The 4,377-nt window shown below is 63.8% G+C and overlaps 1 protein-coding gene across 1 annotated transcript in view; it reads left to right on the plus strand.

Moving 5' to 3' along the window:
* Positions 1-4,377, plus strand: part of ARHGEF2 (Rho/Rac guanine nucleotide exchange factor 2) — a 22,945-nt gene that overhangs the window by 1,145 nt on the left and 17,423 nt on the right. The gene's annotated exons all lie outside the window — the stretch shown is intronic.

The raw sequence follows: 4,377 nt of genomic DNA on the forward strand, positions 1-4,377 counted from the left end.
GGGAACCCGGGAGGGTGGGGCGAGCCTTGCCACCGGGCAGCTCCTGGCCTGCCTACCTGCTGGAGGCTGACTTGGCAAAGAATCCGTCCTGGAACTTTAGCCGAGGGGGCTGGGATAAGAGTTTGCTGACAGGACGGCGGCTGGGGCTTTGAGGCGGGCCTCAGATACGGGCCTGGAGAGGTGGCTCTAGTGTGGGCCTGGAGAGGTGGCTCTAGTGTGGCCAGACAGTGGGGTCGCTGGCAGGCCCTTCTCAAGCCTGCGCCAGGAGCCCCAGCTCCGAAAGTCTGTTTATTTTTCGACCACTTGAGCTGAGACCCTGGAGTATTGCCAAGGGGGGTGGAGAGGTTTTTTTTTGAAACCGCGGAAATTTGGTTCCACCCTAAAAAGGAAGGCCATGGGGGGCAGGCCCAGAGAGGAGGCGAGTAGAGAGGGGGCCTGGCAGCACGGGGACTGGGGTCCTTTTTCCATTACTGGGAGGAGCCGGGGGGCGGGGGCAGAGACCCGGGTTCCATGCCTTGGTTTTTGGTGACTGGGGACCAGGAATCCTGGAGCTTGGCTCTGTCCTGGGCTGGCCGCGGTTGGGGCTGGGAGCCGGGCATCTGGCAGGGGGCGGGAATGGGGGTGTAGGGGCCTGAGCGAGCGAGCGGCTGCATTTCAGAAGGCAGAGAGGCCGCGGTGGTTGTCAGTTTGGGCTGGTCGGAAGGGGAGGGCCACCTCCGGAAAGCTGCGGTTACGGAAAGGGGGACTTGGTGCTTAGCCAACAAACCCTGGATCCCCTCGGCCCCCTCCCCCAAACAAGCCAGCTGTCTCCTTTCTTTTTATACTGAGCTGAGAAGCAGAGCGCCCCCCGCCCTCACCACCCCCCCCCCCCGCTGGAAATGAGATTATTTGAGGAGGATGGTCTCCCCTGCTACCTATTAGCGGGGTGGGTCAGGGCTAAGCCTTGACACCTCTCTTCCTCACTGGCGAAAGGAGGAATTTAAGGCGAGGGCGAGCTGCGCTCCCCCCGCCCCCCTCTGCCCGTGTGGCCCCCTCCCCGTGCTCCTGCTTTTCACACCATTCCTGATCTCCCAGGCTGTCTTCAGCCCTCCACCCCCTCCATTCTCTCCGCTCCACTTCCTACCTCCACAGGCCCCAAACCCCGCTGGTCCCCTTCCTGCCTTCTCCCCTGTTCTCCCTCCCCCACCCCCACCCCTGACCTTCCTGCTCCTCAGAACAAAGGGTGTTTTCCTGCCTTGGAGCAGCAGGGGCCAGAGGGCCAGGGCCCCCTGGGATTCCGTGAGACCCCAGCGATGGAGTGTGGCGGGCAGGTGGAGTGGCAGAGGGGAGACAGGCTATGTCTTTGTCCTGAGTAGCGGAGAGGTGGCCGGCTTTGTGTGCAGGACCGGGACCGAAGCGGGAGGGAAAGGCTCCGGGAGCGCGGGGAGCCGAGAGGGGCGGCCGTTTGGGTGGAAGATGCGGAACTGGGGGTCCCCAGGAGGCGGAAGCTTTGAGGGGCATAGGAAAGATCCTGGGGGGTCAGAGAGGTTAGGGGGAGAGCTGAGGGGGAGGGGAGAAGCAAGGAAGGTGGGGGAAGGGAGCTGGACACTGGGGAAGTCGCTGAGTGGCTGCAGGGGCGGATATGCCCAGGGCAGGACTTGTGGGGCCAGCTGAGGACTTCGAGGGGGTCTGAGCTCAGCCCCTTCGGCTTCCCTGGAACCCTGACCTTGGGATCGGGCAGGGGACAGATCTGAATGAACGAGTCCCATGCACGCGCGTGACCTGCGTGTTGGGACATACTCGTGTGTGCCCGTCTGCCCGTCTGACCCCAGATGCTCTGGGCTGCTGTTTTGAATGGCGGTCACCAAAGTAGGAGGCTCGTGCTCTCCGGACTGGAGCGGTTCCATTCTTAGCCCAGTCTCTGGGCTGAAGTAGCGTCCAGGCGCTTGAGGTCGCTGATTGGTCAGGGCGCCTGGAGCTGGAGGAGAAATGGCTGGGAGGATCTGGCTGGACCCTTCTGGGTTTGTTTATGTCTCTTTGGGGGCGGGGGGCCTGCAGGCAGCAGCTGCCCCCCTCCTGGCTCCGCCGGCCTGCCCCGTGCCAGGAGGGCAGGGAGTCTTGGCACAGCTATTGTCCGCCTGCACAAACACCCGTCTGTCTGCATCACCCCGCCCCCTCCTCTGTCTCCCTCTCCTGACCCGACAGGTGTGGCTGGGTGGGGGGCAGGCTGGGGTCCAGGATGCCTGGGTCCCAGGGTCTCTCCCCTGATTCATTCCCTGTGGCCCTTGGTGCCCCCCTTCTGCTTTACTAGTGTGCCCACCCCGCCACCCAGCGTCCCATCCTCATTCATCAAGCAAGCGTTTACTAAGTGCCTTTGTGTGCTCAGTGCTGTCTTTTTGTGTTATATGTCTGGCTTTGGTGTTAGTGCTTCACTTGGCCGCCTTCTCCTGAGCCTCCTGCCTTATCTTGTCCCTGGAAACTCAAAGGGGCAGAGCCTGGCCAGGAGCATCCTGAGCCCTGTTCTCAGTCCCACGGCCAGGAGCCCTCTGTCTCATTTCCCGGCCCCATAGCACCACCCCCCACCGCCCCCATGACTCAGTGCCCTTTGCAGCCTGTGACTCTGCACCCCCACTGGCCAACAGCTGAGCCACAGATGACTCGAACCCCAGCGAAACCCTCCAGGGCCTTCTGGTCACCATGGAGAGGGCCCGGACGGGGCCTCCGCATATTGGGGAAGGGGCTGCTGCTGGTTGCAGCCGGAGTGGAGGCGATTCTGGGTGTCACGTGAGTGCCCCTGAGCTCTTGGTTTGGACGTAGCTGGTGGAGGAGCAGGGACAGCTGAGAGCTCAGGCCTTGCTCGGAGAGCCTCTGACTTCCCTGCTGCCCGCTGGGGGCACAGGAAGCCCAGGTCCGTCAGGCTTCGGCATGGCCTTGGCCTTCATCACGTCACTGTCTTTCTTCTCTTGGCCGGGGAGACAGAGCGCGGAGAAGCAGGGAGGCTGCCTCTCTGCCTTGAGCTTTTGGGACGCCAGCCACGATGCCCTCTGCCCGTCACCCCATCTTTCTTTTCCCAAAAGTGACCAAGATCTGGGACGGTGAGGGACAGAGGTTTGGGTTAGCCTCCAGAGGAAACCCGCCGAGGCTGAGCTGGAAGGGAGGAGGGGAAAGGGCTAGGAGCCCGTCGGGAGGAGGGCGAGAAGGGTGGCGAAGCTGGGGACGGAAGGCTCCGGGGCTGCGACGAGGCCCGGGCCCTCGGCAGGCGTGAGGGTGCCGCCGGGGCCCCGTTCCTTGGTCTCCATCCACCCGCCCGCCCTTCCTCGCTCTCTTGCTTCCCCTCGTTCCCCAACATGTCCAGCGCCTGTCGTGTACTGGCCACTGCGCTGGGAGCTCTAGTCACTCGGTCCTTGACGTGGCTGTGGCGGAGAGTCAGGCCGTGTGGCAAGGACTCCCGCGAGGCCTTCACGAGCGAGCACGACCAGACAGCAGTCCAACCAAGCGGGCAGGGCCTCTGGTGGCGATGGGCCTGTGGGCAGTGGAGCGAGGGGCGCTTTTCTTGGTGGACAGATTGGGGCGCGTAGACCAAGGGCTGGCCCGCCGGTGGGTGGGTGGTGGGAGCCCTACCCGGAGAAGTACAGGACAAGGTGCCAGGCGAGTCCCTTCACTCACTCGGCTGCAGCGGGCTGAGCAGGCCCTGTGTCCTGTCCCCACTGGCCGAACCCCGGGGCGGGCACAGGCTGCCTCTGAGACAATAGTGGGAGGCAGTGCCAGGGCCGCCTGCTGCTGGGCAGTGCCCGTGGCGGGATGTGCTGTTGCTGTGGCTGCTGCCCGCTGCTGGCCCACCTAGAGGGGGCGTCACTGGGAGAGAGGGTGAGTGTTGGGAGGTGGGGGAGGCTGGGCCCCGAGTGCCTGAGTCCTCTGTGGGGCATCGATGCCAGAGAGGGAGGGCCACTAGAGACCCTGGTCCTGTCTGTCCCTTCCCCACCGCCCCAGGTGAGTGCTCCTGGAAGCCTGAGGGTGCAGCCGAGGGCTGGGGGGGGGCGGGCAGACAGCTTTGGGGCCACACCGCCTGGCCTAGAATCGGTCTTGACTCAGGCTTGCTGCTGTTTTTGCTGTGACATTCATGTTTTTGTTTGCTTGCTTCTGATTCAAACGTAATAAGTGCTCACACTTTATATCGTGTCACAGAGAAGGCTGGGCGGGCAGGAGAGGAGGGGAGAGGGTGTGTCTGGCAGTGGGGGGACACGGGGACTTGGTCTCTGAGGCCTGTCAGGTCTTGACCTTCTGAAGCACAGGATAGGTGGAGGTTAGACCACAGGAGGCCGGGTCAGAGGCAGGTCAGAGGCAGGTCAGCCTCCTCGCCAGGCCCAGGTGAGGAGCAGGGAGGGAGTGGCGGGGGGG

The sequence above is a fragment of the Pteropus vampyrus genome, unplaced genomic scaffold (genome assembly GCF_000151845.1).
Source record: "Pteropus vampyrus isolate Shadow unplaced genomic scaffold, Pvam_2.0 Scaffold124, whole genome shotgun sequence".
In the NCBI taxonomy this organism is placed as follows: Eukaryota; Metazoa; Chordata; class Mammalia; order Chiroptera; family Pteropodidae; genus Pteropus; species Pteropus vampyrus.